This window comes from Macaca mulatta, chromosome 14, assembly GCF_049350105.2.
Source record: "Macaca mulatta isolate MMU2019108-1 chromosome 14, T2T-MMU8v2.0, whole genome shotgun sequence".
Classification (NCBI taxonomy): Eukaryota; Metazoa; Chordata; class Mammalia; order Primates; family Cercopithecidae; genus Macaca; species Macaca mulatta.
Window position 1 is genome coordinate 75,916,885 of NC_133419.1, and position 26,341 is coordinate 75,943,225.

General features: G+C 53.0%; 1 protein-coding gene across 36 annotated transcripts in view; it reads right to left on the reverse strand.

Moving 5' to 3' along the window:
• Positions 1-26,341, reverse strand: part of GDPD5 (glycerophosphodiester phosphodiesterase domain containing 5) — a 91,830-nt gene that overhangs the window by 64,147 nt on the left and 1,342 nt on the right. For 11 of the 36 annotated variants that reach the window (XR_013404139.1, XR_013404152.1, XR_013404151.1 and 8 more), the window contains exon 2: positions 17,443-17,516. The exons of the other annotated variants lie outside the window; for them this stretch is intronic. The gene's annotated coding sequence lies outside the window, so the exon portion shown is untranslated. The remainder of the gene's footprint in view (positions 1-17,442; positions 17,517-26,341) is intronic. 36 annotated transcript variants of the gene reach the window in all.

Below are 26,341 nucleotides of genomic sequence, written 5' to 3' on the forward strand. Positions count from 1 at the left end.
GACAGACAAAGACCTGGGGCTACAGGAGCAGTGGAGCACAGGCAGGCTCTCAGAAGGCACTGCCCCTTGCTGACCACACAGCCTGGGATTTCCCCTTCTGCACACCCCTTTCTCATAGCTGTCACTTGCTGGTGCCAGGTCCTGGGCAATCAGCACCTTACATGCTTTATCTCATATAATCCGTTGACTCAGGAGGGAGAGGTATGAATTCTCCAGCATCTTTGCCCCTGGAGGGCCAGCCCTAGGGTATGACCTACAGTGTCCCCATGAGAGTTCCTCTGGAAGACAAAGCCAAAGTTCTTCTATGGAGCTTGGCTGGAAATAGCCTCTTGCTTCTCCTCTTTCTCTTTCTGCTTCTACATTTCCTATTCCCTTAGCAGGTTTCCCTTAGCAGGGAAGCTTCCTAATGAATCACTGTCACACGAATCCTTGCCTCAGGGTCTGCTTCTAGGTCTGCTTCAGGTGTCTGAGGTGGGTGCCATCAATGTTTCCATTTCAGAGATGAGGAAACCGAAGTTCAGAGACATGAAGAGTATCCTGTGAAAGATCCCCATCTTACAAGCAGCAGAACATGCACTTGAATTGACGTCTGCCAGGTGCAAAGCCAAGCACTGACCCCTCAGGCCCCACCCCTTCATCCATGGCCAGCATCATCTGAGTTTGTTTACATCCCCAAATACCGCTGTCCCTTCCTGGTCATCTAGGCTAACTTTCCTTCTTTCTTCTTCTTTTCCTTTTTTTTTTTTTTTTAACTGGAAGGAAAGGAATGTGCAGATGATCCAAGGGGTATGACTAAGTCCTCAGATTCCTCTGGTTGGCTCAGACCCTGTTTTGGTCAATCCTTGTGAATCAGGGCGGGTCTGACATTCTGGGAATGCAAGGAGACTTCAAATAATCTTCATGAAAACAAGTTGTAAAAACACTGGCCAACACTCCAAGTGGTCGGCTGATAGGCTTGGCTCCATGGAGTAGGGTTGAACAAGTTCACCAGAAGGGAATGCACAGTGGGAAAAACTTAGGCTAGACCCAAAGGAAGAACTTCCCTGTAATTGGGAGCTGGGCCCAGAGATGGGGTTGGGTGTGGCCTCTTTGGAAGCAGGCCATCCACATCCTGACCTTCCCAGGCCTTTCTTGTTTGCAGTGTCTACGAAACAGCTTTGGTGAGCACTGAAGATGCAAAAACCACCAGAGAGGCCAACCCCGCCCAGCCCTGAGCTTCAACTCCTGACCTGAACCTGGTTTATGAGGATGCTCTGAGCTAGTGGGGCTTCTGCCTCCTGGGATCCTCCCCACGCCCCAGGGTGGCTGCTACCACCCTACTCTGCAGATGCGAAGACTGGCAGAGGTCAGGGCAGGACTGAAGGCTACCCGCCCAGCACTGCACCTCCTCCACCCTCAGCCCTCCACAACCATTCCTCCAGAAAGCACCACCCCCTCCAGGCACCCTCCCTGCCGCGGGCAGAGGACTAGGCGGGTGTCTACAGATGACCAGTTTACCCTCTCTCCTCCCTCTGGTCTCTCCTCTCTCCTCTTCTGGCTCCTTCCAGTCAGCAATGAGCAGCCTGGGGCTCATGCAGTTCATCCCCGGCACCCCTTCCCAGCTCTCCTCCCTTTCTCTCCTTCCTTCTCATTCAAACTTGAGAGTTGTCTACACCCATATCTCCACTTCCTCCCACCCACTGCAAAACCCATTATACCCTCTGCTGCCACCAAGTTCAACAATGGCTTCTGTGTGGGTAAATCCACGGGGCACTTCTCCATCCTCAGCTGACACTGCAGAACTCGCCCTCCTAAAACCAGTCTCCTTCCTTGGATTCCGGGACATTAATTGCCTAGTTGTTCGTCCCCCTTTCTGGCCCCACCTCACCAGCCCCTTGCTGGCTTGTCTCTCTGCCCACACCTGAATGCTGCTGCTCTCAATCCTAAGCCCCCTTTCCCTCCCTTGCCCACCATATCCTTCTTGGCAGTATCATCCACCCCATGGCTTCAACCACCCGTCTCTGCCTGGACCAAGCTCAAGACTCAAGTATCCTGCAACCCTCTGGTCACCTGCACCTGGACACCCCACAGGAAGCTCACACCCACAGTGGCCAAATGGGAACTCCTCTCCCTTTCCACGCATTTCAAGGCACCTCCATTCCCTCCAACCTCCAGGCCTGGAAGATGAGACTCACCCTCCCCATCTCCCTCTTCACACCCTCCAGTGCCATCTGACGCCAAGCCCAGCTCTGCTCTCCATCTCCTTCCTCTCATCCCCCAAACAGCCCTGGAGTCGCCACTCAAACTCCTCCTGCAGGAAGCCCTCCCTGACTCTCCAGCAGGCCCAGGTATGCCTTCACCTGTTTTCATGTGCCCTGTACAGCCATCCATTCAGCAGCCACGCTAGTGTCCAACTGCACAGCTGCCTGCCTGAGCTGGCTCTGGAAGGTAGGGGCAGGGTCTGTCTAACCCTGGGTGCCCAACATCCAGGCCAAGTGCAGCATGAGGGCTCCCAAAGAGGTTTCTCAAATCTGGAAATTTGTATTTTTCTGCTGAGTGTGCCACATTGGTGAGGTCTGGATTTCCCCTCAGACCACAGGCCCCCAGGGGCAAGGGCTATCCCCTGGCTCAGCCCCTCCTCGCACTTAGCCCCCTTCAGAGCACCCTAACCTGCCTGCCATTTATGAGGAAATACCATGGGGGCCCTGGAGAGAGCCTAAGAGGCCCACCTCATACTTGTGCAAACACACGCGAACACACAGAGACATCCAAACAGACAGAGGGCACATATTCACGGACAGACACGGGTGACACGAGTGGGCACACTGTCGTGAGCACACAGGCTCCCGGAAGTACATGGAGCCGTGCAAAGACAGGTCCACAGGAATGTAAACATCCTGGAAACACAGACCCGGGCCATGGCCTCGCTCAGAGTTACCTGCTCCAGGGGTGACGCCTTTGGCTCAGCCAGGGTTCCAGGCTGGTGCTCGGGGCACCAGAGCAGGGGCTCAGGGAGACGTGGCAACAGTCCCCTGAACAGTCTGGCTGGTTTCATTTGGACTCGAGGCTGTGATCAGAGTGGGGAGGGGTGCTGGGAGAGGAGAGGGTGAGGGAGCAGGAGCCACTCTCCACAGACGGGCCTGGGGGCAGAGGAAGAGGCCACTGGCCCTGCCAGGCTCCTCCAGACCCCTCTGCCAAGGGAGTTACACTTCTGCCCTCCCCTACCAAAGAGCCAATCTCAGCAGAGAACAATCACGAAGTTTCTAATATACTGGAAAAGGAGGGAAAGCAAGCCAGGCTAGGTATGCACATCACATTCAAAACCGATGTAAATGACCCGTGCCAAACACCGGGGAGTGGGCCCCATCAGTCCTGACCTCTCCCTACACGCCCAAGTCCAGTATCTCCCAAGATCCTGTTGATTCGGTCTCAGAAATGGCTTCCTCATGATGGTACTCAAGCCTCTCATATTGCTGCCTGAGAAACAGACGGACATCCTGGAACCTTCAGGATTAAGTACAAAACCTACATGCAAAACTCTTCTCAACCTGGGCTTTCCAGTCACTTCCTTCACTCCTCACCTCAGGCCAGCCCTGCCACCTGGAGCTAAGTTCCTGCTCCAGGGACTCCTCTCTCCAGCTCGACACCTTTGCAAAGTTAATTTCTCTGTGTAGAATGCCTTTCTGCTTGCCTCAGTCTGGTGAACTCCTATAGATCCCTCAATACCCAAATGGGAAATGCTGCTATTCAGTGGATTGGCTTCCATAGTGGCAGTCACATCCTACAGTCAGCACATCATGAATAAGTTGCATATGGTCAAAATCACCCTTGGTTTTATCTAGCTACCATTTATATACGATGCCTAGGCATTGTTCTAGGCATTTCCTGTGTTTACTCATCTAACTCTCACAATTGTAACAGATTGTATTTCCAAAGACATCTGCAGCAATGTCTCCCATCCTACACCGTCTTCTTACAAAGTGATGCTGACACCAGTCCCATGGAGAGAGGTGGGGTCTCTGTCACCCCCACTTGAATCTGAGAGGGCTTGGGAGTAATGGCTGAGGTGACACTATGGCACTTTCAGGGACCGGTCATCCAGTGTGAAGCAGCTTCTGCCTCCTTCACTGGGACACTCCTGCTAAAGTCCTGCACCACCATGTAGACACCGTGATTGCTCTGAGGCTGCCTTGCTGTGGGAAAGCTCAAACAAGCCCGCAGAGAGAGAAAGGAAGGCCTGAGACTATGCAAAGAGCAAGAGAAGCCGGGTCAACCTCTGAGTGCCCCAGCTCCTCCTCACTCTAGACGCCATCTGACAGAAACCATGTGAGACCCTGAGCCAGAGCCACTGGGCTTAGACCAAGGCTGAGTCCAACTTAAATTCCTGGCCTATAGAAACTGTGAGATAATGATTGCTTTTTTTTTTTTTTTCCTGAGACAGAGTCTCGCTCTATCGCCCAGGTAGGAGTGCAGTGGGACATCTCAGCTCACTGCAACCTCTGCTTCCCAGGTTCAAGCGATTCTCCTGCCTCAGACTCGTGAGTAGCTGGGATTACAGGTGCGCTCCACCATGCCCAGCTAATGTTTGTATTTCTAATAGAGATGGGGTTTCATCATGTTGGCCAGGCTGGTCTCAAACTCCTGGTCACAGGTGATCCACCTGCCTCAGCCTCCCAAAGTGCTGGGATTACAGGCATGAGCCACCACGCCTGGCCATAACTGTTCTTATATAAAGTCACTAAGTTTTGGGGTGATTTGTTATGTGACAACAATAACTAACAAATATAAATTATGAACTATCATTCTCCCCACTTCAGAGAAGGATCTGAGGCAGAGAGGCTAAGCAACTTGTCCAAGGTCACAGAGGTAGTAACTGGCAGAACTGGGATTTGAACCCAGGCAGTTTAGCCTCAGAATCCACACCATTCACTGCTATGCCATACTGAGTGCCTGCAAGGTCTGATTGGTCTCCCAGCCCACAGCAGGCCTCAGGGAGTGGTTGCTGAACAAATGAGCGAAGGAAGGAATAGGCAAATGAATGAATGAAAGTGAGCAAAAGCAGATGAACTCCCAGGTGCGAGGCAAGGACCTTAGAGAGCCTGTACCATGCAAATGAGTCTGAAGTGAGCCCCCTTGTTGCTGAAGCAGTTTCGCTGTCCACAGCCCTGGGGAAAGTCAGGTGATCAGAGGAGACTAGCAGGTGCCATTGGCCTCCGCCCACTACGGATGCTCATCTCTTGAGCCTCCTGAGATGTTCATCTCCCAGCCCCCTGCCTCGCCCAGCCCTGAATGCTGCAGGATTAGACACAGGCCCCTAGGGAGCTGATCCCGCCTAAGGACAAGGCTTGCGGACCTCAGGGACTGCAGAGGGAAGGTCCCCAGGCTGGAGAGCCAAGTTGAATCCTGGCATGGCCATTGACTGGCTGTGTGAACTTGGATGAGTCCAGTCCATGCCCCTCTCTGTGTTCAGGTGCTCTCCAGCTCCAATATTCTGAGACTCACCAGGTGCTCAGCTGGCCTCATGGATGGGGTGCAGGTGAGCTGTGGGTCCTATAGCCATGGGCAAAAGGGACCTGTCCCTAGAGGGAAAGTGGATAACAAGAATGAATCCCACCTACTATTCACTGCAAACCTGCTGCGTGCCAAGTGTTTCAACATGAACAATTTCTACTCCTTGCAGCAATCCCACTGGGCACAGTGGCAGGTGAGGATGGCCTTAGACCTAGCTAAAGGGAGGCTAAAAGCCAGGGTCCAACCCAGGCCCATCCAACTTCAAAACTCCCCACTCTTGTCACAAGAGCCAAGAAGCAGAAGCAACCCAAAGGTCCATCGACAGGTGAACGGACAGAAAAATGTGGTCTAGCCACACAATGGAGCAGCGCTCTGCCGAACAAAGAAGGGGATCCCACCACATGCTACAGCATGGACGAACCATGAGGACACTGTGCTAGGTGAAATAAGCCAAATACTGTATGTTTCCACTTATATGTGGTATCTAAAATAGTCAAACTCAGAAACAGAAAGTGGAATGGTGGGTGCCAGGGGCCAGAGAAAGAGGGGGAAATGGGGAGTAGTTGTGTAATAGGTAGAGTCTCAGTTTTGCAAGATGAAAAAGCCCTGGAGATCTGTTGCACAAGAATGTGAATATAGTTAACATATGGAACTGTATTTAACATGGTTACTATGGTACATTTTATGTTTGTTAACATAAAATAATACAATTTTAAAAAATACTCTCACTCTCGAGGTAGATAGGGAGATTAGAAAGGGTATTAGGAAGGGGAGTCCAGGAAGGCTTCACAGAAGAGGGGGCATTTGAGCTGGGCAGGATTTGGGCAAGCACAGATGGGCCTGGGGCACTACAGATAGAGGCTTGGACCTTTGGCCCCTGCCTCCCTCTCAGGATCCAGCTGCCTCAGCCCCCCGCCCCACCCCTGGCTCTCCAGATCACTACCGAAAAGCAGTGCCCCAGAGGAGAGTAGGCATTGGCTTGGAAGAAGGGATCTCCTGAATACCTACTATGTGCTCTGAGGCCCACTCACTGCATGACCTTGGGCCAGTCCTTGTCCTTGTGGGGCCCCTGTTTTCCTGTCCGTACCATCAGAGAGTGACCTGCGATTCCTAGGTGTCCTTCCAATTCTCACACTGGGAATAATCTCTCAAGGGGAGGCAAGAGGCACCAGAGACCTGCAGAGAGCAGGGAACAGGACACTCTCTGGTCAAAAGACCGGGAATCTGGAGCTGCAGCCTCATGATCCTGCCCCAGGCAGCCTCTACTCACTTCACAGAAGGGAAATCTGAGACCGACGTGGATTTGGTTTAATTCAAACCTAACCAACGTGTGCCTGCACCTACTATATTTGTGATAGCGCCGTAATTCCTCCTCCAGTCCAGCACCGTTTCTCCTATTCCATGCTGCCAAAAGTGGAAAAGACTCTAACATAAGGTAAAGCATGAATCACTGCAGTCAGAGAGACAAAATCCTCCATGCCTAGGGCTCTCTCCAAGAATTCTGACTCTTGCCTCTTTCCCCTAGCTCTCAGGAACTCCGTTTCTCCCCCAGAAGGAACCGGGCAGGGCAGTCCTTGATTCCAATATCAGTTCCACCAAGTACCAGCTGGGCCTTTGTGTTCTCATCTGCATCATGGGGATAAGGACCCTTTCCAGAGCCTCTTGGGAGGGTCAGATACAGCAACAGCACAAAATGCTGAGCCAAGGGCTTGGCACACAGTAGGCACTCAATAAAAGGTCGCCATAATCTGTTCTCTCCCTTCCAAAGACATTTTCATCGATCTGTTTGTTCCTCTCAGGGACGCTCTGTTTTGTTTGAGCTCTTCCCAGAAGACACTCCCCCCAGAACACTGGGTGATGCTCCTCAGCCAGCCCCAGGGAGGAGGAAGGAGGAGGGATGAACTTACTTGATGGGAAAAGGAAAATTCATCATCAGGTAAACACAAGACAGCAACCCTGGGGAAGTCCAGTGGCTTTCCCCTCCACCTAGGAGGACCCAGGGTGGCCCCAGATCCCGCTTAATAAGCTCCCCGGGGCCTGGCTGGGAGGCCTGATACGATCTGGCTGCTACTTAAATCACACAAAGCCTTCTATTCTTAGCTGAGCAGGCGCCTGGTTCCATCCCAGCTGTCCATTAGCACTAACCAGCCCCAGGCACGCATCACAGTGGCCAGTCAAGACCACAAGGAAGGGCAGGGGCAGCTCTGTGATCTGACTGAAGTCCAAGACCTACCTGAGGGGACTACAGATGACTCCCCAGTTGCCAGAGTGTTCACGGAGCCTGCAGAGGGGCTGCCTGGGCTGGATGAAGGTTTGGATTGTGACCACTAAGGCCACCTCCAAGTCTGGATTTCATATCACCAAGATTCTATGGTTCCATGATCCAGTGCTTCCAAGATTTGGGAACTGAAAGAGTCCACGGTTCTAAGGACCAAGGTTCCAAGATGCCAACAAAGACAGGATGCTGGGCTCTAGAGTGGGCACCCTGCCCCTGCCCCCCTCCCCTTCTCCGTCCAGCCCTTAAGAGGCAGAGGATGGCCAGCTCTAACCCAATCCTGGGGTTCCTAGGCAGGGGAGTGGCACAGACAGCATGGTGGACTCAGCACTGAGGTCAGCAACACTTGTTTTATGCCACCCTCATCCACTGGGGCAAGACTCCCGGGGGAACTTCTGGTTACTGCAGAGACCAACAGGGAAAGAAAGAGGGGAAGGGTCAAAGCTGCCCTGGGGCCCACCAATGCCAGATACTGCTGGGCAGGGTGTTCAGTGTCTGCTCTGTGCCAGCAGGGCCAGCATACCCTTGTCAGGCAGGCATGGAGAGGCTGGGTGGGCTACCCAGGGTCACAGGCCGGAAAGTGCAGGAGCCGGGCTGAGAACCCCAGGCTGGGCTGGCTTCACAGATCACTGCTCCCCTCACCCTGCTATGCTGTAGGCCGCAGCTTCCTGGGACCACTTCTTCCAACATCATTTAGAGGGGAAAACAGGCCCAGAGGGAGAAAGGGCCTATGATCAAGGTCACACAGAGAATTGGTGGCAGAGCCAGGCAGAATTGTTCCCAGGCTGGGGGGCACTGGCTGCCTCCAAGCCCCACTGGGTCACAGCCACCGAGCCTTTTCTGCATTCCTCCTTTTCAGCCCAGACCGGGATTCTTAAGGCAGGGCTGTCTCCTGTTCCCTTAGTCCCCAACACAGTGGCTGCCCCATGAGGCCATCTGAGTGACAAGCCAAGAATCAGAGGATGGGACAGTGGGTCAATGCCTCACACCCAAGGCTGGCCAGCTCAGCACACACATGGTCTGGAGAGAGTTGACCCTGTTAGATGCTGGGGACAATCACAGGGACACTTGTCAGGAACACTCAGAGGCTAATTAAACAGCTGTCCCATTAAGGAAAGCAAATCAGGCTCCATACACACATTGACCATCACAGAGCCTGCCAGTCCTTAGGACGGGACACTCAGCCTCGGCTGCCTGAGCCCTTGACCTGCACTCTGGGCCGTCATCCCCCAACACCCACTATCTATCAGTAGCTTTTTTTTTTTTTTTCTCCAATAGGATTTTATAGATTATTTCTCATCTGAAGCTCACAATGATCCTGAGAATTAGGTACTTGTTCCCTCCATTTTATAGGACAGGGAGGACAAGGGACTCGCCCAGGTCACCTGGCTAATATGACAGACTCAGGACTCACACCCAGTGACTTTACCTGGTCCCAGAGGAAAGGTCAACAAATACCTGGGTGATTTTCAAGCCCTTTTGGTGGAGCCACAAGGTACAAAAATGTGCCTAAGCTGCACTGACCATTTTGAGGAAGTCGACAAAAATCTCCTCTCTCCTGCTTAGAGAGACCACAGATCAAGTATCTAAAAACATCCAATTACTTTGCTCTGGCCTAGCATTAGATCTGCCCTGCAAACTGGTGGCCTGCCATGCATCCGGTGCCCTCTTGGGTATGCCACCCACTGGGTTGATTTGATCTCGCACCAGCCTTGTGACGTTGGCCTTATCATCGGCATCTTAAAATGAGGCCAGCTAAGGCTAAGAGAGGCCCAGGCACAAATTCAAGGTTGCACAGGCGCAGGGATGGAACCACGACAGGAAGCCAGGTGTGTTCCTGCTCCGTCTTCTTAAGACTGGGGGAGAGTTGGAGGAGGGGTAAATTGATGTTTGTTCACTGGGATCTTCTAAAAATAATCCGCTTAGGTTTACATCAATATCCCAGTATATCTTTCTCCCTGCCTGCCACTCTGCCTCCCCCACTGTGGCCCCCACGCCAGTCTAAGCAGAGGGAGGATCTGTGATGCCTCTGGGTGCCAGCCTCACCAGCTGTCTGCCCCTGCTCCCCCCACATAGGGCCAGGACCATCTGGAGCTGCTCAGGAACAAGGGCACTGAGAGGGACCCCCAGAATTCCAGGAGAAGGGATGCTGGGCACAACCTAGCCTTGTCCCTCCAGCACCTACCCTGGGCAGGTGGCTTTGACTCAGCATTTTGTGACAGGCTGTAGGCCTCCCAGAGAGGGTACCCGAGGCCCTGCTGAAATAAAGCAGTGTCCACATTGAAGATCTTGGTCATCCCGACTTGGTCATCCCGACACCTCCTGGCACGAACAGGGAAGTGAAAGGGATGTGGAATGACTGTCTTGTTTTGCCCCTCGAGCGCTATGCCCACCAGCCACCCAGGGATGCAGGACACAGAGAGGCTCCTGCATGTGGGCAGGCCATGTCAGACCCAGACTGTAAACAGGACAGACAAGTTGGGTGTGGGGGGTGTTCTTGACATGTGCCCCCAGCCTGCCCCAGAGACCAAGACCCCTGGGTTGCAGCCAGGGAAGGGGCGGGATCTGGCCCCTGGGCCCAGCAGATAGGAAGGACAGCACCATCTTTCTCTCTGTTCAAACACAGACAGGGCTGCAGACACACAGTTCTGGCCTGTGTGTGCGACTTGTACATAATTCAGAGGCTCCTATTGCTCTGGCCTGGATAAAATGTACCAGCAGGGGCAGCTTGCACAGAGAACAGTGAGCTGATGCCAGGGAGCACTTCTTGAAAAGAGGTGAGTGGTCCAAAGGTTTGGGGGATTAATAGAAATTGGACAAATGAGTATTGTTAATGGCAAGAACTGTTTACTTGTTTGTGGAGTAAGTCAGTTTACAATCCATGTTCATAAACTTTATCCCGTTGAACCTTCATAAAAGTCCAGTGTGGAAGTTACTAACAGACAAGAAGGCGGAGGCTCAGAGGCTGAGTCACTTGCCCATTTTCTCTTTCTTTTTTGAGATGGAGTCTCGCTCTGTCACCCAGGCTGGAGTGCAGTGGCATGATCTCAGCTCGCTGCAACCTCTGCCTCCCGGGTTCAAGCGATTATGCTGCCTCAGCCTCCCGAGGAGCTGGGAGTACAGGCACACACCACCACGCCCAGCTAATTTTTGTATTTTCAGTAGAGACAGGGTTTCACCATGTTGGCCAGGCTGGTCTCGAACTCCTGACCTCAAGTGATCTGCCCGCCTCAGCCTCCCAAAATGTTGGGATTACAGGTGTGAGCTACCGCGCCTGGCTGCCCATTTTCACATAGATGGAAGCAGAGCTTCCTCCCTGTGCTAAGCTGCAGCATGCGCTCAACTCCACCGCCACTCCCAGTCACAGGATGTGTCCTTCTGGGCTCAGGGGGTCAACTGCTGAAGGCAGAAAGCACGAGGGGCAAAGTTCCCTGGCAGCAGGAGGGCTGTGCCCCACTGAGGGCACCATGGTCCCTGCCTGGCTGGGGCAACCCAGAGGACCCTGAGGCAGGGGACAGGGGGAGTGGTCAGGCCTTCCCCTGCACAAGCATCCAGAACTCCTGAGAGCTCTTCAGGGTAGGAAGGGAGGTGCCAGGTGACCTCGCTTGACCACTAGTGTGAAGAATCCGAGGCCTACAGAGGGAGAGTCCAGCCAGTCCACAAACACCCACTGGGAACCAGCCAGGTGCGGGGGACACTGGGATGAATGTGACCAGCTCTGAAGAGGCTCGTCAGGTGAGTACCCACTTAGCTGGAGCTCAGACCCTCACAATCCTCCCCAGGAACTTCTTCAGCCCCATCTGACCTACTTTTCCTCCCTCTGCTCCCACAGCCACGGGCTCCTTACAGGGTCCTCATGACGCAGTGTCATGTGCTGCCTCCTTTCAACTCTGCTCCAGCTGTTGGAAGAGCGCCCTTCCCAGCCACTTGGAGCACGTCCATCCCCACTCCCCAATCTCTTCTTCGCAGAGCCTCACTTAAGTGCCCCCCAACCCCAAGCTGAAACTGATGGACTCCAGGAGGAAGCTCACTCACTTTTTCCCCTCCCCGTCCCCTCCTCCTCCCGGCCTCCCCATGCTCTTGACCTCCCTTGCAACATCTGTGCACTCTGCCCAGGGTAATGGGTCCTGGAATTGCCTCACTCTCTGCCCCTCAGGACCTGGGACTAAGAAGGTGCAGCTCCACTGAATTGAGTAAATGTGTCACCCACCCAAAGTAATGACCCAGAGCAATTAACAAATCACTTCCTCCTTTTAAAGCATTTAAGGCTTATCTGTCTTTAAAAATCCTTGGTGGGCACAGGAAAATGAAATGGAAGAGTCTTAGTCAGATTGTCTTGGCATTTCCAAGTGCTGGCTCTGTTCCTGGCACACAGTAGATGTCTGAGATATGTTCGTTTAGTGGATGAAAGAATAAAAATATCTCCACCTGCCACTTGCCCCTGCTGCCTGAAGTTCCAGCATTACCACTGAACCTTTTCTGGGGCTAAAGAGTATGCCCTGTGATGCTCTCTCAAAATGCAGTCCTGGGCCAGGAAACTAGCTCTAGCTGGAGCCTTCCTTGTACAAAACAGCAAGGTCAGGGTTTGCCCATGAGATCTTCTCACAGTACTTTCTCAAGATGATGTGTCCAGACCCTGCTCTTTGACCAAGGAGTTGCATGTTCAAATGAGCTTAGGAAAGGGTGGCTGCACACTGTGCCACCCATTGGGGTCCCCAATTCATATTAATACATTAAAGACCCTGAGAAGGCCTGTTTAGATTTATGTGACCTAGTGTTTCCCAAATCTGTATGCTCATGCATCCTCAAATCCATTCCCATGCCATGGGACTAGGGTTCCTCAGGGGACAGTTTGGGAAGTGTGGACTAGATAGTGTGCCTGGGTCCAGGTGGGACAAGGTCTGCAGGTTGAAGTGTCTTCCTTCACTTCCCTGCACTGACCATTTGACAAAGGCAGAAGGTTCAACCTCAGCCACCACTACTAATAGCTCATGCCATGAACATGGCATCAGACAGCTTCCAAATGCAGCACGAAGGAGAGAGAAAGTAACAGGGTGGGCCAGAGACCTGAGTGAGTTCCAGCTGTCATTTTGTGCTCACTGCTGGCCATTGGGCGGGGGACCCCATCCTGCTAAGCTTTGCATTCATCATCTGCAAAATGGGGATAATGCTATTCTCAGGGCTGTTGTGAAGATTCAGCGTGGTAATGCCAGCAGAGGCAGATTATAAACCGTCAAGTCCGGTGCCAGCATTTGCTATGTGCATCATTATTTCACTGCATACATGGCCAGGAGGGTGTGGTAATGTCTTGATTGATCACAAGCCACTGCAGAGGTCCTCAATCAGGACAGATGGATGGATGGATACATGGATGCATGGAAGAATGGACAGACAGAATCCCCAGTGTGACCCAGGCTTACCAATGGCTGGCTGGTTGAATAGGTATGAATGAATACATGAACCAATTCTAATAAGGTCAACTGTTCCACTTCTTAGTCCCCAACTGGTAGAAGCAGCAAATTGGGAAGGACACACACACACACACACACACACACACACACACACACACACACACGCATGAGGGGAGAGGAAAGAGCCACAGCACTCTGGAGGCAAGTCTGTGGGCAGCAGAATAAAGGAACCGACAGGGTGGGAAGAGCCAGAAACCAGAGTTGAACACGTGCAGCAGCCCACAGTCATCTGGCACAGGGGTCAAGCCTGTCGGCATTCTCAGCAAGGCAGTTGGGGTTCCTAAGGCCTGTCCCTCGAGCCATCCATGTTGCCATTGTTCAGGGGAAGAAAGTGATCAATCTCTTTCGCAAAGGTTTCCAACCAAAACTGTTAAGAGTTGTTCTTAATGGGATAGAGAGCACAAAGAAGTCTTTAGGGCTGGTTGTGCTGCCTCACGCCTGTAATCCCAGCACTTTGGGAGGCCAAGGCGGGTGGATCACCTGAGGTCAGGAGTTCGAGACCAGCCTGACCAACATGGTGAAACCCTGTCTCTACTAAAAATACAAAATTAGCCGGGCATGGTGGTGGGCATCTGTAATCCCAGCTATGTGGGAGGCTGAGGCAGGAGAATCACTTGAACCTGGGAGGCAGAGGTTGCAGCCTGGGCAACAAGAGCAAAACTCTGTCTCAAAAAGGAAGGAAGGAAGGAAGGAAGGGAGGAAGGGAGGAAGGGAGGGAGGGAGGGAGGGAGGAAGGAAGGAAGTCTTTAAGGCAAGACACAGGTCTTAGCTGCTGCTTCTGGAAAAATGTTTCTTACAGTTTATATGAATTCATCAACACATGTAAGCACAGGACATACTGTGTACCAGGCAAGTGCTGTTGGGCACTGGGGACACAACGCCACATCCAGACAGCATCACATATGGAAGGTTCTGGATAAATGAGGTATTGGGTCACTTGAGGATAGAGAGGGAGGTTTTGTAGAAAAAAAAATTCACAGCTAAGAAGTCTGGAGGACTGATTTAAATCATTACATGACCTCAGACAAGTCACCTTCCTTCTCTGAGCCTCCATCTTCCCATCTATAAAGTGGGTATGATAAAAATCATGAAAAATATTACATGGCACTAGACACTAACCCAGCAGTTACAGATGTTCTCTTAATGCACACAGTCAGCAAGGCAGGTGTTGCTAACAATTTGTTGTGGGGTAAATTGTCCCTTTCACAAACTGAGACCAACTTGCCTGAGGTCAGAGAGTTGATGGGAGTCAGGGTGTAAGCTCTGGTGTGTCTGATTCCAGAGCCCACACTCTCCCACCCTCCCAAACAAGACCCACGCTTCCTTCTCACAGACTGCTGTGAGGATGCAATAGATGTTAGAGTGCTTCATAAAGTTAAACTGTTATGTGTCCAAAGGCAACAAGTAGTCAGTCTTGACTCTCCGTGAAACTAAACACTGAAGTTCACAGGGGCACTCAGAACTGGCCACAGCCTAGAACTCCTGGGCTCCTCACTCTCAACCTCTGGCATTCCTTGGCTAACTTCCTCCCAGGGAAAGAGATCCGGCAATCCCAGGAGCCCCAGATGACCCCTCAAGGCCCACAGAGCAGGGTTCCCCTGGAACCCATGGGGCCCCCTCCTAGACCAGGAGACCACCTGGCTAGTAGCCTCCTGACTCTCCTGTGCTCCACTCCTGCCAAGGACCTAGAGGGCACGGCCTGGCCCAGGTGCCATGGGAGCTGCCCCAGGGACCCTCACCACTCCCCACCGACAGGCTGTGGGACCTCAGGCCAGTCACCTCACCCCTCTGAGCCTGAGGTTTCTCACCTGCAAAATGAGGGATGAAAGTGGGTCTCATGTGGGAGAGGATCCACTCCAAGGAAAGACTCAAACATGACTGCCCTTGAGCTGGGTGAGTTCAGCTGAGTGGCAGGAAGGGGAGCACCAGGCTCTCAAAATCCCTGTTTTGGAGGGAGGCACAACCCTACCTACCAGGAATCACCCATCTAACCTTGAATTCTCAGCCTGCCCTTGGCAGTCCTGGTCTGAGAGGTGGACTCAGCTGTTACCACTGCCAGCCACCAGCAGGACCCTATTTGCTGTCTTCCCAGGTTGGCTAGGGTCCCAGCAGGGGAGAGGCAGGAGAAGGGACTTCAGTCAGAACTACATATGTCTTCACTGGAGGGACCTGGGCCCCAGAGCACAGACATTCTTGCAGGCCCACGGTGGCCCGAAATGGTTGCTAACTAGCCTCGGGCCACACAGTGAGACAGAGGTGCCAGGACCCAGGCTCTGGCCCAGCCCAGGGCTCTCTGCACTGGCCCAAAGTCACCCCTTTTGGAGCATGGATTAAGCACAGAGAGGAAGAACAGTGTGAAGAGTTAGGATGATGCACCCCCTACCCTGCCCTGGTCAAGAGGCTCTGGCCATTGACGGCTGGGCCCACAAGCCCCAAGGTGAAAATCAACACCTGGTCACCCAATTCCCTGCTTCGCTCACTGCAGGCACTGACAGGGCACATCTGGATGGAGGAGGGGCTCAGTCTGCCTCTGCAGAGTCCCCAGCAAGAGGAAGAAGGCTCCAATAGCAGCAAAATGGACTTCAATTAGTCTCAAGAAAGAACTTCCTGCAGAGGCATTAAGCATGAACACAGAGAAGAGGGGCACGATGAGGGCAACTGTAACATCTCCTCTGAAATACAGGATGCTGTCTCATTCATTATGTCATTTTACTTTCTTTTTTTTTTTTTTGAGACGGAGTCTCGCTTTGTCGCCCAGGCTGGAGTGCAGTGGCTGGATCTCGGCTCACTGCAAGCTCCGCCTCCCGGGTTCACACCATTCTCCTGCCTCAGCCTCCCGAGTAGCTGGGACTACAGGCGCCCGCCACCTCGCCCGGCTAGTTTTTTTTTGTATTTTTTAGTAGAGACGGGGTTTCACCATGTTAGCCAGGATGGTCTCGATCTCCTGACCTCGTGATCCGCCCGTCTCGGCCTCCCAAAGTGCTGGAATTACAGGCTTGAGCCACCGCGCCCGGCCATCATTTTACTTTCAAACCAGCCTGGAAGGTAAGTGTTGCTGCTCTAATTTTGTAAGTGAGCAACTGAGGCTCAGAGAGGCTAAGTTACTTGCCCATGTCTTCTAAGTTCCACTCAAGAGAGGCAGAGCCAGGATTTAAAGCCAGAACTCTGACTCCACATACCTCCCTTCTCAGGAAGTCTCTGAGGATCCAGGTGTTACCACACCTGCCATGGGCATCTCACTGTGCCACCTCAGATGCCCAGGTGTGAGCTAGGAGATGCCAGAGGTGTTCCTTTCAGGAAGGAGAGGGAGTGCTCACTGGTGGCCAGCTGTAAAGGGCTCTGTGTCCTAGGACTGCCAGCTGTGCCTCTGCAGACAACACCCCGTGGGGGCCTCCCACGTGGTTTCCGTGCAAAGTGCCATATCTTCTGTCCTTTCCCTGACCATGCCTCCTCTTGGGCAAGGATTAGTCTCTGGCACCATTATGCCTCCTGCTCCCTACTTGGCAGGAACCCCAACCCCCACCCAACTCTACACCCAGACTCCCCATCACAGGGCCCGGCAGCATTTGGTGGCACTTGCTGCATGGCCTGTCCCAGGCCTGTTCAGCCCCACACTCCACTTACCTGACATTCACAGGCTCCTGGGAGACCCTCTGAACTCAGAGTGGTGTGGTTCATGGCACCCGGGACATGGGCAACATGTTCTGGGTTCAGGACTATCCCCAGAACTGTGGCAATAACTACCCAGCTCTAAGGAAGGTGTATAAAGTGGCCACATTGGGGCCAGCTCCAGGCTGGGCGAGTTGCAGCAGGGCTGGGGCTGCTGCTCTGTACACCTGAGCTTGCCTGACACTAGCCTACCTGTGACTTCTGCTCCACTCCAGAGGATCCCCTGTCCCTGGCAGGGTCACCCCAGAAGCCACCTGTAACTTGCTTTGGGGGAGGAGGCAGAGATGGAGAGATGGGTAACTCCAAAACTCCTCTCGCCAAAGTGTCTGTGGCAGCTGGGCTGCTGATTCATCTTTGGGGTGAGAGCTGAGAGCTCCTTCATTAAGGGGCATGGTAAAAACAGATGATCTTTAAACTGTGTCCTAAGGACAGTGTATTCAGTGGACTCCCGGGCTTTCGAGGGACAGATTGATGAAGTGTCTTTAGTTTGCCTCTCCAGAGCCACTCTCCACCTTGTCTGGGGCCCTGGGAACTGACCTCTGTGGACTGTAGTGGGCTCCGTGCTGCTGGCTTCCAGAGAGGTTCACCCAACAGGAAGCACAGATGGGGGACTGAAGGAAAGAGAAAAGACAGTTGAGGTTTATCCCCTGTGAGGTCTCGTGGGTTGACTGGGTCCCTGTACTGATGGCCCACAGCCCCTGTCCCTATAGCTGCCCACTTCCCTTGCTCCTTCAGCCCTGAGTGGTAACTGCTCCCAGCCACTACTAGTCCCTCAGTGCTGCACTATCCTGTGTTGATTTGTTACACGCCTAATGCCTGAGCCAGTCACTCCGGGTTGATGCACCCTCTCTGGCTGTGCCAAGGCAAGGAGACCAAGCACTGCCACCAATGGCCCCTTTTATAGTCTTCCTCTGTCCAGCCCTCAGAGCCTCCTCTGCTCTTAAAGAAGAGCAGTTTGAAGGGATGCCCATGATTACACGTGCAGGCCTCCTCTGTCCTCTGTCTCAGCCTGGGCCTGGTGGGGCAAGGGGAGCAGGTTGGGAGATAGGGAGCATGGACCAGCCAGTGAAGGAAGGGGCAGGAGGCAGGGGTCAGCTCCCCAGTTAGTGCATGCACCAACAGCTTTTGAGTGCTTAGTGTACGGTAGGCACTGCGCTCCACATACCAAGAATTTTATTTGCTTCTCAGGCAATCCCAGGAATTCCTTCCTACTAATGCATTTTACAGGAGAGACAACTCGTGCTCAAAGAGATAAATATGATTCTTCCAGGGTCATCCTGCCAGTAAGTGACAAAGCCAGGATCAACGTAAGTTTTCTGTCTTCTGTATGGTAGACATATTGGACAGAGATAACTAGACTTGAGCAAGTCCTGAGAATGACCTTGTATGGCAGATGCACCTGAATGCAGTCTGGTTCTAAGCTAAGGGATCTGGGAGTAGCCAACCCGGAGATCCATTCCTTATCTATGAGGAACATCTGAGCTCCCGGCCCATCCTATGGAACCTGCGGGCCAAACAGGATTGAGGCCTGTTGTTTTGGGGTAAATGCAGGTTGCTAGGTGGAAGTTGTTGGGGGAGGTGCTAAGTGAAAATGCTATAGAAATTGCATGCTTTTAGGCCAGTGGGGCTGTGACTCACGGCTGCAATCCCAGCACTTTGAGAGGCGGAGGTGGGCAGATCACCTGAAGTCAGGAGTTTGAGACCAGCCTGACCAACATAGTGGAACTCCATCTCTACTAAAAATACAAAATCAGCTGAGTGTGGTGGCACATGCAATCGCAGCTACTCGAGAGGCTGAGGCAGGAGAATCGCTTGAACCTGGGAGGCACAGGGGTGCAGTGAGTGAAGATCGTGCCATTGCACTCCAGCCTGGACAATAAGAGCGAAACTCCATCTCAACAAAAACAAAAACAAAAACAAAAAAAACTGCACACTTCCTGCAAGTGGTTGTGGTTCTTCGGTCCAGTCAGCAGCCACTGGACTCTCTCCCCTGTGTGTGAGCCCCTAGTAAAACTCCATGTTTCATTCGCTGGCTCTGGGTCTCCTCTTTGGTCTCTTGAGCCTGGTGCCATCCTCACTGGCACTGATAGGGGTTTGGCACAACACCTAGTAACTGCCTTGAAATAATTTTAGTGAACTGGCTCACAATCACAGCAGAGTTGGATGACTTAAGTGCGGTCAGTTATTGGCGAGAATTTGCCCAGAGGCCTCTAATTTTCCCTGGACACCCCCTCCTAGGTTAAAAAAAAAAAAATCCTCTGACATTCTGCAGTTCTCCCAGGTGGGACAGGGGCCCCAAGCGGGTGGTGCAGTTGGGTGTCCGGGTTGGAAAAACAAGCAGATTCAGACAAGGCTTCATTGTTAAGGAGAGTCTGACACTTTGACCATTAAAGCAAAACTGAGCAAAACAAAATGCTCACTGCCTTGTCTTATCTCTTAGAGACAAAGGGAACAGTGGGAAGGGCCCCAGGGCTGGGTGTTGATCCCACCCCAACCAGTACCAATCTCAGAGACCTGGCCTCAGGTGGCTGGGGCAGGGAGTTCAGGGTCTCAGTCCAGCCCGGTGTCAGGTTACGTTTGCCATGTGTGGCCTCGTCTGGCCTCTGTGGCACTTTCAGAGAGATTGTTATTGTCATTTTTCAGATGAGGAAACCAAGGCTCTGAGAAGACATGCAGGGAGCAGCTGGAACCCAGGTTAACTGGATTACCAAGTCTTTCCACTCCCCTCATCTCTCCAGGTAGGGAGGTCCTGCGGGGAGGAAGTAGCCTCAGAAGGATGAGCTCCTTGTCCTGGGGATGTGCAAGTATTGTCTTGGGACACTGTGGGAGGCAGGCTGCAGAGGGCAGCCAGGTGGCTCTCAAACTGAAATCACCAGGGGAGCTTCAACAACTACTGACGCCTGGGTCTTGCCCCAGAGATTGTAGGGCCTGCAGGACTTTCAAAAGTTTCCCAGATGATTCTAATGTGAAACAAAGTTTGAAAGGCATGGGCTTGGATGCCCACTGCTGCCCTTCCCACCTCTGAAACTCCCCTACCCCACACCTCTCTAAGGAAAGAAGGGATTTATTACCCTGACCCCATTTTACAAAACGGGCAGAAGCCACGCAAAATATAAGGGTGTCCTCAAGGCCCCCCAGCCAGCAACAAATCGAGGCAGCATGAGGGGTCCCCTGATATCTGACTGCCCCTGGGGTGAGCTTCTTTAAGACACTTGGGGGGTCCTGGCTCCCTTGTCAGTGGGAGAGAAGTTTCTCTTTGAGGCTTCTGGGTGAGAGAGTGAGACACATTCTTCGTGGCATTTTTTTAAAGAGTCCACTCGTTCAAAAGCTAAACAGCTGCAGGATTAATGCTGGAAGACCCCCTCTGCTTGCTGGCGTGCCTTGGGAGCAGGAAGATAAAAGAACTCAAAGCAGGCCTGTTTATCCTTTTCTGTAGGAGATTTGGTCACAAGCCTGGGAAGAGCTGGGCCTGTCAGACCAGCAGCCCACACTTCCTCCCCACCTGCCTGTTTGCCTTCCTCATGCCCTGAAAGCAGAATGTCACAGATGGAGAGACAGTGTGGGGTGGTGGGAAGTGAGAGGCCTGTGGAGTCCACTGGTCCTGGGGTCTGCCCAAGCACTCCCCCTTGCCAGCTACCTTTGGAGAGGAGCTACTTCTCTCTCAGCTCGTTCAGTGCTGACCTCACAGAGGTCCAAAGTCTGCAACACGGGCACCACCTCCAGGAAGCCTTCCCTGACTCCCCTCCCCACCCAGCGCTGGGCAACCCCAGGCCCCTGGACTTCCCTGTCACATTCTGTGTTGTCACTGCTTCTGTGTCCTCCCATCCCTAGCAGGCTGTTCATTCATTCATTCCACAGAGCAGCTGCCCTTTGCCTGGGATTCACTCCAAACGCCTTTCCTGAGCACCTGTTTTCTCTAAGATCCTCTGTGAGGTGCTGGAGATACAGATCATAACAGCTAACCTGCACTGAGTGCTCATAATGCGCTGGGTATTTTTCTGAGTGCTTTACATGTATAATTCATTTCACCCTCACAACTATGATGAAGATGCTATAATTATCCCCACTTTACATATGGGGAAACTAAAACCCAAAGAGGTTAAATCACTTGCCCAAGTCATTTAGCCCTACCCTGTGCCACCAGCCACAGATACAGATGGGACGGGCCCCTGCCTCAGGAGCCCGCTTCTCACAATTTGGAAGTTTTGCATCTGTGTATTTCTTTGTCTAATGTTGTTTCCCCCACAGATCAGAATCTCCAACCGTGTTACATTTTGGTTGGATGCATGCGTGAGCAGCACCAAATAAATGTTGCTTCCCTTTAAGGAAGAACTCACACTCTCCGCCCAGTATGTGCTAGCTGGACACCAGACGGCTTCTCCCACCTGGGTCATTTCTTCTGCGTAGGCCTGAGAAGAAAACCCAAGTCCCCAGATATCCCAGTCCTTCTCCCTGCCCTGAACCTAGCTCGGGACCCTTCCAGGCCAACAGCACCTGCTTACACACCAGTGTTTACATGGAAGGTGGTAGGAACTGTGTCTCTGCAAACCCCAGCTAAATCCCCCTAAGAGAAGGCCTCCCTGCTACCTGGCATGCCCTCCCTCCTGCCATCTCTCACTGGACTCTTCCATCAATTTCTTACTGAGTTGCCAAAGCCATTGAGGGGATGGGCAAGAGGACTCATGCTGATGGAGTACCCACCTGTGTGCCAGGCCTGGACAGGCACCCCACTTCCTTCATCTCATTTAATAACAGTTATTATCAGCCCCAATTTACAGGGAAAAAACAGAGGTGCAAAAGTTGAGCAAGCTGTCCACAGGGCAGCTTGCACTGCCTCCCCTGGTCCGGAGGGTGTGGTTCTGTGCCAGGCACACTTCTAGGCACTCAGAGGGAGGGGAGGATGGGGGGGGCACATAGAATCTAGTTTTGACAAGCCAGCAAGGGAAGCAGACCAAGCAGAACCCCAATCCACAGACCACAGTCAGTGTGCAGATGGCCATGAATCAGCAGCAGAGGAGGCTTGGATCCCACCTGCATGGGAGGAGTCCTGGAAGCTTATAGGAGGCAGCATCTTTGGGCCTGGTTGAACTCCTTACTGCTCTTTCCCATGGTCCCAGCAGGAGAAAGGGTAAGCCTTGGCCTACAAAGCTCTGGTGCCCAGTGTGGGTTTGCCACCACCCCAAAGGGGGCAAAGGGAGGAGAAGTTGGCTGCCCTGCCAGTGACCCCACTGTGGCCCGGCCAGCCTGCCTCCAGTCCTGCCAGCCTGGCCTGGCCTGGCCCAGCCAGCTCCCAATCACAGGGTCTCCTCTGCCAGCTAATGACCATGCTGCCTGCAGCTCAGGCCACCACCCTCCTTTGGGCGAGGCAGCTACCCACAGAGCCTGCTGGCCCAGACAGTGGCCAGGCCAAAAATCACAGCTGCCTGTCACACCACATCCTCTGGCTCTGGTGCTGTAGTCTCCTCCTCCTCCTTCCAGGGTCACGAAAGACACTGTAGAAAGCTGGAGCTACGGCCGGGCGCGGTGGCTCAAGCCTGTAATCCCAGCACTTTGGGAGGCCGAGACGGGCGGATCACGAGGTCAGGAGATTGAGACCATCCTGGCTAACACGGTGAAACCCCGTCTCTACTAAAAAAATACAAAAAACTAGCCGGGCGAGGTGGCGGGCGCCTGTAGTCCCAGCTACTCGGGAGGCTGAGGCAGGAGAATGGCGTGAACCCGGGAGGCGGAGCTTGCAGTGAGCTGAGATCCGGCCACTGCACTCCAGCCTGGGCGACAGAGCGAGACTCCGTCTCAACAAAAAAAAAAAAAAAGAAAGCTGGAGCTACAGGGGAGCTCAGACCCCACCCTGCTCCCCATAGACATGGACACACAGGACCCCAGGGAGGGGCCGACTCACGCCAGCCAGCCAGCCAGCCAGCCTGCACACAGCCTAGGGCCCAGGTCCTTCCTGGGTGCCATGCTCAGTCCAACACTGCCCTTCCATAGCCTTGAGAAAAAGCCTTGTCCAGGCTGTTTACATACAAAGTATGCTTTCGAGGTACTTGGGTGGAGGTGAGGAGACAGTACTTCTTCTAAGCACAGATTTACAATTCAAACAGATGCAGCTTGGCTCCCTGCTCCCCACCTTCAAGCTGTGTGACCTTGGAAAAGATAAGGTACCTCTCTGAGCCCGTTTCTAGGGGATAACAGTAGCTACCTCGGGGAGTTTGGGTGAACAAGAGTGTCTATAAAGCATTTAGCACATTGTCTGGCTCATAGTAAGTACTCAAGAGTATCAGCTGTTGTTGATATCATCACTGTAGTATTGTGTGGATATATTTTACAAACTGCAAAATGTTATGGATGGTAGGTATTATTTTTTACTATTACTGTTGAACGTTAAAGATTCAGAGGGGGCATGACCAGAGGGTTGGGTAATCCAGGAATGTTTCTGAGGGAATTTATGACCTGAGTCAGGTCTTGACAGGTGGGGAGATAAGTGGAGAAGAGGCAGAGATGGCAGTTGTGATGGGAGGAACAAGCAAAGGGGCTGCGATGGGGCCACATGTGGTGTGTTTAGGAGACAGTGTAGAGCAATGAGCCAGAGGGCCAGGCAGAGGCTACGGCGACCAAGGACCTGAATGCCATAACTAGGGCCTGGTCTTCATCTTACAGGCTGTAAGGAGCCACAGAGGCTTCTAAATGGGGGCTCCATTAAGCTTTCTGAAATGTGAGTTCTGTCCAACATTCAAGGCCCTCTCCCATATGGGCATTCATCCCTCACTAACCCCACCAAGCCAGGCTCCTCGCCCCAAGTTCTCCCCATCTCTCGGCTTACCACACTATGCCACCTGCCCCGCCACTAGCCCACCCATGGTTCACACTCATGATGAGGCACCCCCTTGTTGAGTGCCTATAGTGCCGTGTGTTTCACACATGGGACCTCAAGATCATCTGTAACAGCCTTGAGAAGTGGACATCACGACCCTCATTTCACAGAAGAGGAAATGGAGACCTGGTGGGATCATGTGTCTTGCCCATGCTCTCAGTGAGATGGTGGCACAGCCAGGATTCATTCTTGGAGGGATGTCAGGATCCCCCATCTCTGCAGCAAGTTGCCTCTAGCTCCTGCCCAGACAGCCACCTCCCTGACAAAGCCTTTCTGGTTACCCCAGTCCTCAAGGGCCTCCCCTCCACCCTCTTTCTGCCCTGTACCCTCCCCCTTACTCCTCCCCTTCACCACCTCTCTGGAATCAGAGGCCCACTTGATCCTAGCTCAGCTAGCTTGGTTCCCAGTGTTGCCTATGGGACCATCTAGCCCCCAACAGGAGAGACAGGACATCATCAACCCCAGCTCTCTTCTGTTGGGGGCCAGATGATACTTTCTCCCTGTCCTATCCTGCCTGCCCCTCCATATCCAAGACTGCTAACAGCACAGACAGGAGCCCCCACCTCCTCTGGTAGGGTTCAGAAGCTTACTGAGCATAGAGCTATTTCCCTGAGTCTGCCCCCAGCTGAGGGGAGTAATACATTATTCACCGCACCTAGGTGCCTAGGGAGGTCAGACAATGGACCTGAGGGAATGGACACCAGCTCCAGGCACCACAGCCCTGCCAGCAGGAAGCCAAGGGAGGAGGTAAGAATCCAGAGCCCCTTGCCAGTGTCCCCAAGCAGACTGATTCTAGAGGCTATGAGACTAGCAGCCTGAGCTGAGCAAATTCAGGTCTCTGAGCCTGCAACAATATCCTGCGTTCTAATCTAAAACAAGTCTGATAATTTCCCTAGACTTCCTGGTCAAACTTCAAGCTTTCTTTTCTTCATAGGGATAGAAACAGATATTTGGCCAGGCACTACATCTTTGTAGCTCATTTAATCCTCACAACAACCTGCTAAAGGAGGTATTCTAATTTTATAGGCTCAGAGGGATGAAGTGATTTGCTCAGTGCCACTCAGCTAGTGGGAGGCAGAGTAGACTCACGCCCACCTGGTCTGTCTGATTCACCACTATCTAGGGCTCACCAGTTACTGTGGCTCGAGGCAGCCGCTTAGCCCGTCTGGGTAACTTCCAGGGCACCTGGTATGCAGTTGGCACTTAAACAGTTCTACAAGCAAACTCAAAGGCCCTGGGGAAGTGGTTTTACCTATCTGAGCTTCAGTTTCCCACACAAGACTGGGCCGTTAATAACTACCCCAGTCTTGGCAAGTACGACATACCCCTTAGCACTTAACTGTTGGATGTGATGGCCCCACTAACTGAGCAGGTAACACACAGCCTGCCATAATCAATTTTAAGGTGGCACTTGGAACCATGGATGCATCAAGAGGTCTCAGGTGACTCCGCAACCCTCTTCTGCTTCACTCCAGGTTCCAGGCTCTCTCCACATCATGAAAGGAGATCACAGGTGTGAAATTATTTCCTCTAAGAGCTTTGTTTAGATGTAGAGATTATTGTGAGGGAGGATTTGAATCCCTGGATGGAGGTAGGGGGTAGAGGGAATCCCAAGCCCCTCAGTCACCTTTTCTTTTGGGTTCCTCTAACCCTTCCACCCCCAGGGATTGAGCTTCAGACTTCCACTGACCTCTCACCACCCTCCTCCACCTTCCAGGGGCTTTCCAAGGAGGTTTCCCCTTGACTCCAGGGAGTTGAGCACATCTAGGGTTAACCAGTCCTAGCCAAGGCCACAGGGCCCAGACCAGGGCCAGATCCCCTCCCCTTCCCCACACAGAACAAGAGCCCACAGAGTCAGGGCAAGGGCTCTTTCACAACGCCCCTCTCCCTACCTGCCTCGGGGGCAGCAGAAGCATCCCCTGCCTGGGAATCAAGACACCTGGGACTGTGCCCCAGCCCTGGGAGCCCCCAGCCTTGAGACCTTGAGCAGGTCCCTTCCTTCCTGGGCAGAGGTGTCCTGCAGGTTCCCCTTCCCAGAAGAGAATTAGGTTGGACCTTCCATTTGGGCCAAAGGCTATGGGGTTGCGGGCACTCCTCGGGGCCCCTGCACCAACCACACTGATTCCCACCACAGCCTCATACATGGTCGCCCAGATCTCACATCAGGGATAGGGAAAGCCCCAGCCACCTATCCGGAAGATCCTAACTGGGGAGGAGTGTGGATACTTTGAAGGATGCTCACGAAGGTTTTCTCAAGTCTACTTCTGGATCAAGGATTCATTGTCTTTAGGACCGGATAACTGACACTCCCTTCGGGTGGGCCTCAGTGGCCCCATTAGTAATGTGAGGGAGGTGAGCCACGTGAGCCACGTCTCCAGCCACCCCAGAGGGGTCACATCTCCAGCTCTGATGGACCCTTACTTGGGGATCTCTGCAGTGAATTCACCAACAGATAAGCACATCTCAGGATCTCCAGAGTGTCTAAGAGACCCTGGAGTCTGACACACAACGGCCAGGAGCTGCTGCTCTCACATCCTGGGCCCACAGGGAGAGAAGCTTTGGAAC